The sequence below is a fragment of the Rattus norvegicus genome, chromosome 11, assembly GCF_036323735.1.
Source record: "Rattus norvegicus strain BN/NHsdMcwi chromosome 11, GRCr8, whole genome shotgun sequence".
NCBI classification, from domain to species: domain Eukaryota; kingdom Metazoa; phylum Chordata; class Mammalia; order Rodentia; family Muridae; genus Rattus; species Rattus norvegicus.
This window is the reverse complement of record NC_086029.1, coordinates 18,181,265-18,197,301: the sequence shown is the minus strand read 5'-3', so window position 1 is coordinate 18,197,301 and position 16,037 is coordinate 18,181,265. Positions and strand designations below refer to the sequence as shown.

Genomic DNA, 16,037 nt, shown 5'->3' with positions numbered 1-16,037 from the left:
AAGGGCTACAGAGAAGAAAGGGATTTCAAAGCTACATGGGTTTTGGATACCATGGTAATAATTGTGAATATTGGCACCTAAAGGAGGTAAAGTTTATCTAAACATATTTTTTCCAGTATTGCCTTCAAGGCCATGTTGCTTTTTTCCAAAAGTTTACCAGTAATTTTGTAATTGGTACCAAAGCTTTGCATGTAGAAGGGCGGGGCATGTCCCCCTCTACTTGGTTCTGATGATAACTTAACAGTCATGTGCTGACTCCATCCAGTCATTGCACTGGTTGATGAGGTAAGGCGATACATAACGAATGAGGTTCAAATGCATTAATGAGGTTTAAATAACATATACATGTTTAAACTAACATCTCTGATCATTACTGCAGAGCAATAAAAATATTATATAGTCCCAGAGGTTCCTGCATCTAAAAACATCTCTTGTTTCATATTAAGACAGAGTATTATAAAATTTACCATGCTTTCCTTGTTCAAATGCTTACACTCATAATTCACTAATACACATGTATGAAGAAGCCCACATATTATTGTCAGGAAAATTTCAGGGCTTTTTGTTTGTGAAATCATAGTTTCTGCCTTGTAGCTAATTTTAATGTATGTTTATTTTCTGCAATAAACCTTACAAGCACATATTTGCTAGTATGTTATGCCTCTTAATTTTTTTTCATATTTAATTGCTTTAATGCATATATTTTGCAATCCTGCAGCTGCAGCAGAGGTTAAAAACTCTATGAAGGAAACATTCACGATGCACCCTGATGATTAGTTCCTCTGCGTATTGCTCCAGAGAAAAACAAATTAGCGGGAGAAGGAAAATCTGTTCTGGGAAGTCCCTCACTGCTAGTGTAATGACCTAACCCCACATGAGAATTGAATAGAATAGATCCATTGTGGCTTCCCAAATGGCTGTAGCTGGGAGTCTCTGGAGATGAGGAACCAAGCCAGAGTGATAGAGAAAATAAAATGTTCTGCTTGAGTGCAAGTTATATTTGCTCCCTTTCCACAACCTTCTATTTTAAAAATGCTGCCATCTCATACCAAGACACCTGCTATTTTTTTCAGTGCTTTGTGGGAAAAGTAGACTTAAATCAATGAGCTTTCTTTTCTTGGGTCAACTAATTTCCTCACTTAAATCCTCTGAAATCTAAATTTCTGTCTGAAGGGTGTCCTTGAGATAAGGCACTTACGTCTGTCTTCTGGCCAAGATCAGGAAAGCACTGGCCACTTTCTCTCATCCTCCTCTCAACTGAGCACACTTAAGAGATAAGAATGAGAGGTCGCACTGTGTGTTTTCATTTGACATCTCAACATACTAATTTGTCCTTCTGTTTTTCTGTTTACCTGCCTTGGCCTTTACTGTTTCCTTATAGGATCATGCCTGTAGTGATGTGTAAATGGTTACAGATTAATACATTTAGGTCTAAGATTTATAAGCTTGTAGACTGTACACAAAAAAATGATTTAGCATTGATCTCTGTCTTAAATAGCAGCTTAAAAATAGAGAATAGTTACAAATTATAGGTATTCCTGTGATAGCCACTTCACAGGTGTTATCAGTAACAGAAAACAGTGGGTAATAATAGTTATATACCACGAGCGTCTGTGTATATTTATATTAAAGTTAGTAAAAGTAGCTTATGAAACCGTGATTAATATTTAGCATTATTGGAGCTTACACCACTCTAGGAACGTCTTTGAGAAATGGATTTGGAATAGCCTGGCGAAATGAGCAAAGTAAAACATTCCAGGGTCATGTTTAAGTTATGGTGTTTACATTGAGAAAACTTTGTTCTATGTAAGTGGTGTTATTTTTTTTATTTCATGCGAGGTAGTCTTTCTATATCTCCCTGTTGATCTCAAATGCATTACCATCCTCCTGCTTCAGACTTCATTGTCTATTCTTATTGCATTAAATACATGATCTCAGTAATAGATTCACTGATTTTTTTAGCTATAAAATCAGTCATGGATATGTATTTTGGGGTACAAAATTAGTAGTAGGTTGTTTTCATATTTAAAAGGAAACTTAATAAAAATGAAACGTAATAAAAATGAAACATAATCAAAAACTTGTTTCCAATAATAATTTATTTTTGGTTTCCCAACCATTCTATTATCTTGATTTTCCAAAGTACTCATATGAACTATGGCTTTCTCTCATCAGTTTAATTAAATAAGGATAAGCTAACCTGAATACTTTTAAAGAGAGGGAAGTGTTGATTGTGCCCGAGATTATCACTAATGAACATTTAAGCTGGTTCTCCTCTCACATTCTCAGCAGTACAACCGAGGAGCAGCTCAATATTCCTGGTAAACAACAGAAGCCAGAACACCAGGTGGGGGGCTCTCTAAAGTCAATATACTCCCTGACCTACCAAATGTGGTCCAAGGGGAGAGAGGCTATTATAAATCTTTGGTTTAAAAAAAATTGCAATAGCACAAATGCATTAGTGGTGTGTGTATGTGTGTGTGTCTGTGTGTGTGTGTGTGTGTGTGTGTGTGTGTGTGTGTGTGTGTGTGGCAAATAGGAGGGAAAAAACTTAGTTCAACTGTTGTCCACGTATAAATATTCAGGAATTGCAGGTTGTTTAAATAACAGATTCCGCTTAAAGACCCTGAGATCCAGACGTAGTTGCAAATCACTGGGCAAGCACTGAAACTTTTGAAACTCTACTATCCCTTAGGCATTAATTACAAATGGCCCCATAAAGTTTTGAAAGGAATACCTATGATAATTCAGCTTGTGGGGTTTCTTTCAGAGAAAGTTCTCCGTTCACAAAATGTCAGGCAGATGGCGAAGCACTCTTTGAATTTGTCATCCCGAAGAATGTATTGCTTGATTGGAAGAATTTAGAGCTATATTTTGATGTTCCTTTATTCATTTTAACTATTCTACTTTATTTTTATCTTCGGGAAATAAAAATAATCACAATTTATTTTTAAAACGTAATGGAAGCCACTAAAAGTATGAATGGTATCTTGGTGACCTGCCTTAAAGGGTTCACATCACATTCCTGGAGTAGAAGTATATGGAAGAAAAGGGAAATGTTCAGTGAAAACAAATAAATCTTTCTCATCAGTTATACCTGGCACAAGGTCACTGATGAGCTTTCTGAATTATAAAATCCAATTGGCAATGGTGAGTACTAATATTACTTTTTACATACTGCTATAAAATAAAAGCATGTTATAAGCAAATGCTAACTATATGAACAACTTGAAATTTTTATTATCTTTGTAATACTAGCATAATAATTATTCAAAAATACATGCATGATATATAATTCTCATATCAGAATTGTGTGCTTGTGTGTGTGTGTGTGTGTGTGTGTGAGAGAGAGAGAGAGAGAGAGAGAGAGAGAGAGAGAGAGAGAGAGAGAGAACTAGTCTGTTGAAAGATTGTGGTAGTCTTGGTTTTCATATCCTCTTGGAATAATTTATACCAACGTTGAATCAGACACTACTTGATTCTCAGGACTTTATTCTGGAAGCTCTTAAGTAGTGTGGAGAGTAGAAACAGACCAGGGGAATGCGATGGATTATCAGAGATCAACTGACATCATTGGATACTATTCTTAGTGTTAGGATTCGTCTTCTTTCCGTCTTCAACTGAAGGCACTGTAGCTATCAGCTTTTTTTCTCATAAAGGGGTTTGAGCTATTCTTATAAGAATCTGTTGTGTTTTCAAATTTATGAACAGTGTGTTTATGTTGAAATGGCTTGTTTCTAAGGCAACTACACATTTTTGTCTCATTATCATAGTGACCAAGTAATTCCCAAAACTGCATTAGAATTTTGCAGCCAAGTTAATAATACAGTGACATTTAGTGAAGGCCCTGTGAGATATCTGAAGCAGACCAACAGGTGTTATTAGTCTTAGGGACATTCCTAATCCATTTCTAATGGTATATGACAAAAATATGCACAAGAGATAGTTTACAAAAATAACAAGGGACATAATTACTTTTAGAACTTTATAGGATACACTGATCTCAATCTTTACGTGTGCCCTAGATTCATGCTGTCCACTCTGGGTATCAAGCCAAAGTTTGAGTGGGGGTGGGAATATGTTTATCTAGACAACATTGATTTCTACCTTTGCCACTGAATGGAGCATTCAAAGTAAAAGGAATAAATAAAGGGCCATCCTTGGGGAGAGTTAGGTTAAATGAGAAATTCTGCAATATGGCCAACATTCTTAGTTCATTTTGAGTTAGACATCAAGTTCCCAAACATATGCATAGAAAGAGAAAGCTTTCTAATAGCCATTTGAATTCCTCATTGGTTCAAAACAGGATTTCTTTAAATTCTTATGTTCTTTTACTTTAAATTTCAACTTCTCATTTTAGAAAAGTGAGCATCCAGTACTTACTGAATTAGTAGAAGATGTATAAACATGGACTACACTCTAAAAAGATGAACATCTTCCGTGTCAGTATTTTACATGTTAGTGCAAGACTAAACTGAACATATCAAAAGTATATGGCCATAAAAATTTGGGAACAGGCAATGAAGGGAATGCTTGGTTACTATAGTTACATTTCTGTTGGACATCCATACTTTCAGTGATGCAAAATTAAAACAAAATTGAAGATGATTCGTATATTTTTACTTGAGTCATTGTCTTCTCAAATGAGTTGAAAGCCATGCTCAAGTCCAGGCCACATGAGTTTAATGGTTATGAGGAGATCCTCAAAGTTGATAGAATTTCTCATTCTGCAGCCATAGTCTCAGGGATAAGAATATTTTGAATATCCAACTCACGATATATTCCATACCAATACAGTAATATTCAGAACACTTCAGATTGATAACAAGGGTGATTATTAGCACTTTACCCATCTGTAAAAAGCAGCTACTCTGAGACAGTAACTTAAACATGATTTAACTCATAAACTCACTTCTTCCAAGAAATGGGGGAAACTTTGAAGTAACAACAAAAGAAACAACATCTAAAATGAACACTGATGTGCTCTCCATGAATCCGGTAACTTTACATCTTTATGAATCTCCTACAATGCAATGTTTTCAGTGATATGGTGTACGCTCACTAGCTGTAAATCGAAGGATCTTACATACACACTGCGACATAGGAGGCTTTCAGAAAAGCAAGCACATGGAAGTTGGCTGTCTACAAGTCCAGAAGTCCAGAAGGAAAATGTTCCTTTGACTAGTAGTGGATCATACTCCTGAAACTTGAAAGTCTGTGGGAGAAAATTGTTTCAACAATAAAGTATCTCATCTTTCTTCTGATGACTTTCAAGTTTCCTGTAGAACACTGTTGGAAGAGTTGACAATGTTCAGATGCTTTGCTGAACAGACAAAATCCACCCAGAATCTCACAAAAAACTAGTGTCATACTTTAAATTAATCATGTCACAACCTCTGGGAAGTAAAAGTTTAGATTATTGATTATTTTCTATTAAGAAATATAAGTATGTTTCTATTCCTGCCTTGGCTCAATCAGTTTGTTTCATTAATTTTTCTTTTTCATTATTACATTTATTTACTCTTCCCAAGTGAAGATCTGCAAATACCTTGCAAACATCATGTCTCTTATTCTACTCTATGTTTTCCAAGAACGAAACTCAGATAATGAAAAATGAAACAAATGCCTTCACCTGATGAGTTCTTGCCAACCTACTAATTAAGGCATTTTCATTTTAGAATGTCCTATGCTACTGAATTAGTAGTTGATTAAAGTCAAGGTAAACATTTAAGTGCTGTCTTGTTTCATTTTCTGCACAGAATCAATACATTTTCCTTACATTTAGTAGTTTTTCTTTTTTCACATAAACCCATAGAAAGAATTTTGTAAAAACTTTAGCTGTTTTCAATTTCAAAACATTTTTCTAATTATATATTAGTAGGTCCTATAGTAATAATGTATCTAAAATGTCCCAAATAATGAAAAATATATAAAAAAGAAAGTTATTCTTAGTCACCATTCTATTGCTTTGTGGAGACACCATAGCCAAGGCAACTTTTATAAAATAGAGAATCTGGGGTGGGGGATGAAGGAAAGGATTTATTCAGCTTACACTTCCACATTGCTGTTCATCACCAAAGGAAGTCAGGACTAGAACTTAATCAGGCCAGGAAGCAGGAGCTGATGCAGAGGCCATGAAGGGATGTTACTGGCTTACTTCCCTTGGGTTGCTCAGTTTGCTTTCTCTCTTTTTTCTTTTATTGGATTTTTAAATTTACATTTAATGTGTTATCCCCTTTCCAGATTTCCTCTCCAGAAACCTGCTATCCCATCTCCCCTCCCATTGCCTCTATAAAAGTGCTTCCTCACCCATCTCCCCGCCCTGACATCTGAGGCATCAAGCCTTGACAGGATCAAGGGCCTCACTTCCAACTGAAGCCTGACAAGTCCATCCTCTGCTACATATGCAGCTGGAGCTATAGGTCCATCCCTGTGTATCCTTGGGATGGTGGTTCAGTTCCTGGGTGCTCTGTGGGGGACGGGGACTATATTGTTTTTGTTCTTATGAGTTTGCAAATCCCTTCAGCTCCTTCAGTCCTTTCTCTAACTCCTCCCTTGAGGACCCCGTTCTCAGTTCAATGGTTGACTGCAAACATCCACCTTTATATTTGTCAGGCTCTGGTAGCACCTCACAAGAGACAGCTATATCAGGCCTCTTCAGCATGCACCTCTTGGCATCCGCAATATTGTCTGGTTTTGGTGGCTGTACATAAGATAGATCCCCAGGTTGGGCAGTCTCTAGGTGGCCTTTCCTCAGTCTCTGCTCCACACTTTGTCTCCATATTTCCTCCTGTGAGTACTTTTGTTCCCCCCTTCTAACGGGGACTGAAGCATCCACACTTTGGTCTTCCTTCTTCTTGAGCTTCATGTGGTCTGTGGATTATATCTTGGGTATTCCGAGCTTTTGAGCTAAAATCCACTTATCAGTGAGTGCATGCCATATGTGCTCTTCGTGATTGGGTTCCCTCACTCAGGATGATTCTTTTCTAGTTCTATTTGCCTAAGAATGAAGTCATTGCTTTTAATAGCTGAGGAGTACTCCATTGTGTAGATGTGCCACATTTTTTGGTATCCATTCCTCTGTTAAGGGACATCTGGCCATTATAAATAAGGCTGCTATGAACATAGTGGAGCATATGTCCTTCTTATATGTTGGAGCATCTTTTGGGTATATGCCCAGGAGTGGTATAGGGTCCTCAGTACTGTGTCCAGTTTTCTGAGGAACTGCCAGACTGATTTCCAGAGTGGTTGTACTAGTTTGCAATCCCACCAGTATTGGAGGGGTGTTCCTCTTTCTCCACATCCTCACCAACATGTGTTGTCACCTGAGGTTTTGATTTCAGCCATTCTGACTGGTATAAGGTAGAATCTCAGGGTTGTTTTGACTTGCATTTCCTTGATGACTAAAGATGTTGAACATTTCTTTAGGTGCTTCTCGACCATTCGATATTGCTCAGTTGAGAATTCTTTGTTTAGTTCTGCAGCCTATTTTTAATAGGGTTATTTGGTTCTCTGGAGTCTAACTTCTTGAGTTCTTTGTATATATTGGATATTAGCCCTCTATTGGATGTAGGATGTAAAAATCTTTTCCCAATCTGTTGGTTGCCGTTTTATCCTAATGACAGTGTCCTTTGCCTTACAGAAGCTTGCAATTTTATGAGATCCCATTTATTGATTCTTGATATTAGAGCATAAGCCATTGGTGTTCTGTTCAGGAAATAAAAGAGAGAATTTAGTTGTGGGTTTGCTTACAATTTTAGGGGATCAGGCCCTTGTCATTATGGTATAGAGCTTGGCAGCCTGCAGATTGATATCATCCTGGAGAGGTAGTTGGATTACATCCTGATCCTCAGCAGCGAGGAAGAGAAATCCTGGATCTGGGCTGGGATTCAAAGTCTTTCCTCCTTGGAATACTTCCTCCAACAAGGCCACATCTCTCCATCCTTCCAATCATTTCAAATATATCCATCATGTAGTGATAAACTGTTCAAAAATATTAGCCTATAGGAGCCATTACAATTCAAGCCACTACAAATTTTTAGTTCCCATGATCCTTCTATCAAAACATATAGGTTTTCAATGTATGGGACAGTTAATATATTAACTTGTATACTATGTGTTACACCTGAATAAGAGCACCTAACATGAGTATCAAATACTCAGCAGCAGAAATCTCAGACTATTAAATGACGATGTTTGAGGGCTTATTAGTGTTCATTTTTTTTATTGCGTTAACATATCTGGGCCTTATTTTCATTTAGATGTCCTGAAATAAGGCATACACAAATTTAGAAAAGACAGTATCTAAGAGAATACAAAAAAATTGAATACTCAACACTGCCAGCTCTGATCTCAGATCTTGTATAGTCTCTCACAAAAATGGGTTAATGCATAAATATTTCAGATGGAATTCAGTAATTGATATTAGTTTAACAGAAAATTATTTCACTTCAAGATACCACAGAAAGATATTAAAAATGAATGAAAAAGTAGTATATTTTCTATGCATTCTGTCAGTGATTCCCAAGTACTTCTTTATCCTGGTATATATAAAACACAGAATGTCTACTGCAGATGACACCTCATTAAGAAGGGATGACAAGGAAGAAAGGTGTAAGTCCTGTAGCTATCTCTGCCTTAAAAGGAGTGAATGGCTCACCTGTGCCTGTGAGTCACAGTAGAGCAACTTATAAAACACACAAGTGTCAAGGTAAAGCCAAACACTGGCGACATAGCTGCTCTGCCTTCTGGCCTATTTTAATGTCCGTCATAAATTGTGTCCTCCTTCTCTATTGCTTCAAAGATGCTCATCTTATATTTTGTGTTGGCATCTCTCAACTCTGAATTATTTTGATTTGCAGAAAGTTTTTATATACTGCTCCTCAACTGATTCAAGGTCTATTTAAAGTATGCTTTACTGTAACGTTTTGGGCAACCATTGTGGATCCAGATATTTCTTTCAGAGTGTTCATCCTGCTTGGCCTGCTGTAAATCTTTAGGAATTAGGCTTGGTCACTAAGTTTTCCTTGCTGGCCTGAACTAATATTTGCTTTTTTAACCCCACCACTTTGTTTCACAAACCTGAAAGCTCCTTAGCAAAGAAAAGGATATTAAGAATCTCTTATGGGTGGAGCTTACTTGTTGGTTTCTTTTTGTTGTGTTTTTTTTTCTTTTTTTGATTATCTGTTGTTTCCCCAATCCATGATTTTGCTTTTAGGATTTCAGCTAGATATTTTCAACTTTGGTCCAAAAAAAGTATATGCAAATTCAAAAAGAAAAAATTGATTAATCTGAAATTCTGATAAAAGATTGTGATGTTCTGCTCTATGTTTCACATGAAATGAACTATAATAGACCCATCACACAGTAGATTATACATTAGTTAATCACTCACAGCTCTCTCAGTTTCAAGCAGCTGAGTATTGAACTGTTTAACTTCCAGTAGGTACTGCTTAGGTTGTTAATAATCCTAGGAGCAAGAGAGAGAATTTAGGCAATAGGGATATGCTAAGAAGAACCTATAAAGAAAGTCCTTTAAATGAAAGTGTAAATATTTATGAAGAAAATTTATACTGATATTGCTACAATGTATAGTCAAACATGAGTAGTGAAAGTAGTCACTAGCCAAAGGGAGCCATGCTGGGCATGCTTCCAGATATCCACTCAGGATGGGTAAATTTTGGAGGGCTTTTGAAATCGATTTTTCATTGCTGTATCAAAATACTTGAAAAAAATTTAGAGGAAAATATATCCTTTGGCTCAGGGTTGCAGATTCACTCCAGTTTTCTGGATACATTGCCTTATGAGTCAGGATCAAAAACAGTATCTTTGGTAGTAGGAATGAGTTGCTTGGAAACAGAGAAAGCGGGGAGCTGGCATATGCTACCGTTCTGGGCATGACCCCAGTGACTGACTTTCTTAAGATTTGGTGTTTGTAGCACTGCCCAGTAATGATATTAAATTACTATACATACATGGAACAATCTATTAATCTGGTTAAGTGCCATATAATCCAACCACCTTTCAATAGCTGGAGATGGACCAGCTGCAGGCCAAACCTCTGGGGGTGAGACTCCTCCTCACCTACAGACCGTAACAAACACTCCATTTACAGATAAAGAGGAACCATTGTGTGCCTCTAGGAATTATGCATAAGGTGCTCACAGCATAAGCCTCAAAGTACTGTCCTTCCTGTGGATTTTTCTATTTTATGATCAGTATTTTATACAACAAGCAGAAACAGTTCAGTCAGGTCTGATGAAAACAAAATTATGCTCAGATTAATTTATGTAATGAAATAGAGTTAGCTGCCTACTCTCTGTTACAGTTGGAGTCTGGAGGACAGTTGTGACAGTCTGAAATTGAATTTATGATGATTAATTGAAATAGGTATATGACAGTGAGGATTCCTTCTAGGAACACCTTCTCAATCAGAGTGATCTTGTTTACGGTATTCACGATTGTTCTGGTCTTTGTCATTTCATGGGAATTCTTTAATAAACCAGGTAGAAATTCAGCCACTTCCCAAGTTCCAATGTTGGAATATAATTTATGCATCTTCCTCAGATCTAGAGAGATTTTACTACTAAATTTTATTTCACTTTAAAACGTATGAAAAGCTATTCTATCATCACAGATACTTTATATCTGTTGTAAGTTTAACTTTCAATGTAAGCACAAAGTAACATGAATCATTGGAAATCAATACGGCACTATCAAAGGTGTCATCAAGTTGGATGCTGTCCTCAGGGTGGGGCTGTGTCTCTGCAAAGGAAATTTAACTGAGACCAGACAGAGAGACACATAACACCTAAACTCGAAGCATGGCGGTGGCAGACTGAGTAATAAACAGAATTAAACAGAATTGAAAGAGATTTGGAGATAGACCCCATAAAATTTATATTGACAGGAGATGAAAAAAAAGATATGAAGAATTTCTATTTAGAGACAAATAGAAGCACAGGAGTTCCAACTCCGTGAGGTAATGAAAAATGGAAGAAACCAGATGTGTGCAGAGAAGGGGGCAAGGTGTAAACAAAGACGGGTGGGTAAGTCATTTATTTTGGGGGTCTAAATTTAAGATTCCTGGCAAAGTCACATAGCTACATGAATCTGACTCTCACATGCACAAATAGAATAGCCTTGGAAATGACCATATTTTCTGTCTGTCTGTAATTTTTCTGACCTCCCGCAGTAAGTTGGATTTTCATTTTCTCTATCCACAGAGCAATGAATGCTTACCATACTGGTTTGCTTATTAAATATACTATTCCTATGTTGTGTGTTTTACCCTCTTGACTGCTTTAGTGAAAATAAAATATGACTCCCATAAGAGTCCTAAGTACATAAGAGGCACTGAGTAAATGTTCTTTGTGTACATGAATGAAGGAATGGATAAATGGATTATAGACTTCAAAGAGACATGCATATTCTCCTTTCTTTCTTCAAAAATCTGATAACAGATTTCAGACAAGAATCTCATTTTCATCTTCCCTCCTTTCTTTTAATACTGTGTAACCATCTAATGGCCATTGTGTAAATACTAATTGATTCATGGATATTAAAGTAGGACATAGTACCTTGACTGAATATTTACAGAATTCATCTGCAAAAAAAAATTCAAAAAGTTAAACTTTTTCAGAAATGTTAAAAATGCATCCATATACAGGGATAGGGACAAGTATATAGGATAATGAAGGTAATACAAAAATAGAAAGTGCCCTTGTTAACGTATGACAAAAGGGAGAGACTTGTGGTAGGATCTCTACATAAAATTGTGGTTTGTGACATTATTACAGCGAAAAGAACCTAGTTATCATTGCACGTTATATGCAGATGAAATCTTGTGTGTGCACACATCATTTATTCTGTTACTCTGTCCTTTCTTTTAGTCTACTTGGTAGACAGCATACAGTCAAAACTTGCTTCATTTTCTTTGATATCGTGTGTGTGTGTGTGTGTGTGTGTGTGTGTGTGTGTGTGTGTCTGTATGCCATGCATTGGATTTGGGGAAATTTTGGCTGTATAATGCTATTAACTATTCTTTGAAGATTCAGAAAACCAGCATTTGTATGAACCCAATTATTAAAACTTATTTAGGATTTTAAAAATTATAAAAATTCCAAGTATTTTATAAATACCAAGGTAAAAATGGGTTGGGGGTTCTGTTTGTTTGTTTGTTTGTTTTGTGTTTTTTTTTATAAAAAGCCCAGCTGGGGCCAGTAACTTTAATTTAGAAAAAGTCTTTAAAAATGGCCTTTTTCTGCCAGCATTGTCATTAACACATTAGTGGTGATTAAAACCATAAGTGGAAGTTCTAGATGACTGTGCAGCTGAAAAGAGCAATTAGGCATCCAGGGCAGGAAGGAATTTACATCTTCTACATAATCAATAGATATTAAAATAGACATTGGAGACCATAAGGAGCAGTAGCATAAGCACCAGAAAAATAATAAAGGAGACAGGAAATAAAATAATGAGGAAGATACATTTGTTCATTTTCAATGTTCCAACTTTTGCATTTTTCATGAATAGAAGAGCATAAGTAATTCAGCAAATATACTTAAAATTATAAAATTATAAAACAAACTAGATAATTCTCTTACCCTCATGGTGGTTTATTAAATTGCCAGAATGGCTTGATAAAAAATAATTTTGACATGCATGGCTACTTCCCTTTTATCCTTCTTTTGAAATATGCAATGTGCCCAAAATAAAGAAAACAAGAAAGAGTGAGTCATTTGCAACATAAAATACTTTCTCAATGAAAACAAAGTTTGGGTAGACTGCAATTCAAAGAAATGATATATATGCATAGAATTACATGTAGGAGAAGAGCATTTATTCAACTTTTTAATAGAATGTCAAAATGAATGTGACAATAAAACAACACATGGCACTGTTATTAATGACAAGAATATAGTGCCACTAAATTCAATCGTAGAAACAAAGAGAAAAGATGATTCTCGTGACATTGTTCTTGAATGCATTTCCACTGAGCCATCCTCTTCCTCTGTGGTTAGTAGATATTAATTTCCATAAATATAGAGATGCAGCCCCAACCTCCAACAGAATAATGAGGCTGTGCTTACTAAAGTCTTTACAGTCTAGGGAGGGAAACCAATGCATATACATTGAGCACATATATATGTAAATGGTTTTGAGCTGATTAATATATGTAGCACTCTATAAGATATTCTTTTGTTAGTTCAATCTAGCTCTTTTATGAACTAAAGTTCCTACAAAGGCACCATATTATATTAGCCCTCTAAATGTGCTTATGAAAATACTGTTCATAATGGCAACTCTAACAAGTATCATCTACCTGAGCTCCTCTGAGGTTTTGCCCTTTACATTGACGAGACCTTGGTAACTCTCACTGTTGACCTAAAACATTCTCCCTTCGAAGACACCGTTTTGTGTTTGAAAATAGATTTTGAATAATAAGATTAATATGTTAATACTTAGTAATGTATTGACAATTCACAATGCCATTAACTGCTACAACTCACACATAAATTGGAGAACAGTGTTACTGATGCTTTCTCAAAGATAACTTCCCTGGAAATGACATTTAGGATAAATGAGTAAATAGATAGGAAAGGAAGTAAAAGTCTGTTTGCCCGTCTTGTGCTATGGTAGGACAAACAAAGTGTGTCCTAAAATATTAGCAACTGAGGTTATCTTAGTGTCTCTCTTCCTCTTTGCCAACTACTGATTTCTCATTTTTATTCTCATGCGGTAAGTAAGAGAGCTCTCAGTTCTACTTCAGAAGGATCCTATATCATTCAGTTACACCCACATGTATGACTCATCCCTTCGCAATGATAGTCTTTTCTGAAATCCCACATCAGCAAAGATTAACCTTGCAATATGTAAATTTCAGGGGACACAAATATTTAGCTCTTTGCAGAAGCTGAGTTCAATTTTACGGCAATATAAATATACCAAGGGCCTGTGAGTTAAGGTAATAGGCAGAATTAGGCAGAAGTGTCTATCACGCCTAGGGTTTATAAGTAAAATTCAGGAAAATATTGCAGCACAGCACACTACTATCTAATATGAGCCACCTCTTCCTAATTCCTTATCTACATGATGTACTTAATTGAGTTGGTATTCTGAGTTCACTGGAAGGCAGAGAATAACCAATAGAAAGGTGACAAAATTATCATCACTTCTTAACATAGCATTGTCACACTTGGTTCCTTAGAAAATTGTTTGAATAAAAGGTACCTGGTATAATTTCTTCATTATGAAAATATATTAAACCTAATTACATTTCATTTTTTCACTATCAGGTTAAAATAATTTCAAAAATAGAATAAGTAGCATTGTTTATTTTCATTCAAATTTTTAACCAAACAAAACAAGATGAAATCTAAATTTAGTGTCTGGATTTTGGTATTTGTTGATAGTGTGTTACCAAATGCAAAGAATAATAGGTGGATTATTAATGCTACTGTTAACCTTCTTCCTCATGACTATGCCAAATTCAATGTTAGCAGTAGACAAGGAGAACCTATTGACTGCAAATAAACTTATTTCAATTGTAAAATTGTACTGTAGTGCCTCATGTAACTTTCTATTCTTCACCCTCACAAGCTAAATTGGGAGTATTCTATGCTTTGGAAACTAGTACTTAACTGCCAAGTAATAGAATCAAGTGTTTGTTTGTATTACTCACAATCCTGCCATCCCACACCCCGAGTCGCCTTTGCCTCTATGATGGTGTTCCCCCACTCACCCTCTCCTACTCCACCACTCTAGCATTCCCCTTCACTGAGGCGTCAATCCTCCACAGGACCAAGGGTCTCCCCTCCCATTGATGTCAGATAAAGCCGTATCTGGAGCCATAAATTCCTCCCTTTACAGTTCTAGGTTGGTGACTAGACCCTGGGAGCACTGACTGGTCCTGCCAGCCGACCTTGTTCTTCCTACAGGGTTTCAATCCCCCTCTGCTCCTCCAGTCCTGCCAGCTTCCCCACCAGGGTCCCTGAGCTCTGTCTGATGGTTGGCTCCAAATATCAACATTTGCATTGGTCAGTTGCTGGCCGAACCTCCCAAGGAACAACCACACCAAGTTCCTGTCAGCAAGTGCCTCTTTGCAGCAGCAAACCAACCGTGGAGGGTTGGTGTCTGGAGACGGGATGGGTGCCTAGGTGAGGCGGTACCTGGATGGCCCTTCCTTCAGTCTCTGCTCCAATTTTTCTTGTCCCTGTCATTCCTTTGGACAGGAAAATTTCTTGGTTAAAAACTTTCAGATGGGTGGGTGGCCCCAAATGTGGATAAGGGGTGTGCCTATGTGTAAATGTACCACCTTTTCTGTATCCAATCGATTGTTTCTTAAGGGTGCACGAACTACACATTTTAAAATATAGATTGTCTCTGATCAATTGAAAGATGGTAACTTCTGAAAATTTTATTATAGTACACATTTTAAAATATCCTAATTTAGATGACACCGGAGTAGTCATTTGAATAAGACCACTAATGGATGTGGGTTAGGAGAAGTTGAAGGCTTTCTAAGGTCAACAAACTTGCAGGATTACTTGTCATAAATAGGTAACATAATTGTGATCTGTCCCCTTAAGAGAAAGGGAGGACAAAGCTGAATCAAGCCACATATTTCATCCACATATTTTGCTTGTGTGCCGACTGCCCTGTGGAAGCCCAGACGCCTGAAATGTTGGCAGGATTTTGCACCTGCGATGATAATAAACTGTCCTGTTATTACCTGAGGTACGTGAGTTGAATATAGTGATGATTCGCTCCAAGCTAAATGCACTGGTGAATTTGCAGTTTTAACTCTGGGTTTTAGGGCTGGCAAATGCGTTTCACTGGACTCCACAGAGTTCACCTTCAGAAACAGAACAACAGAGGCCACTGAAGCCTATTCACGCTGACACATCGTGCTTGGTCAAGGCTTGAGGCACAGTAGCCGTGAGAAATAAGATAGGCATGTTACGTATGTTGATTTCGAAGACTCAGAGAAAAAAAAACGCTTTCAATATTTCACGCTATTTCAATGCAATAATAAA

At 36.8% G+C, this 16,037-nt stretch overlaps 1 protein-coding gene across 4 annotated transcripts in view; it reads left to right on the top strand.

Moving 5' to 3' along the window:
• Positions 1-16,037, top strand: part of Cadm2 (cell adhesion molecule 2) — a 977,040-nt gene that overhangs the window by 774,594 nt on the left and 186,409 nt on the right. The window lies entirely within an intron of this gene.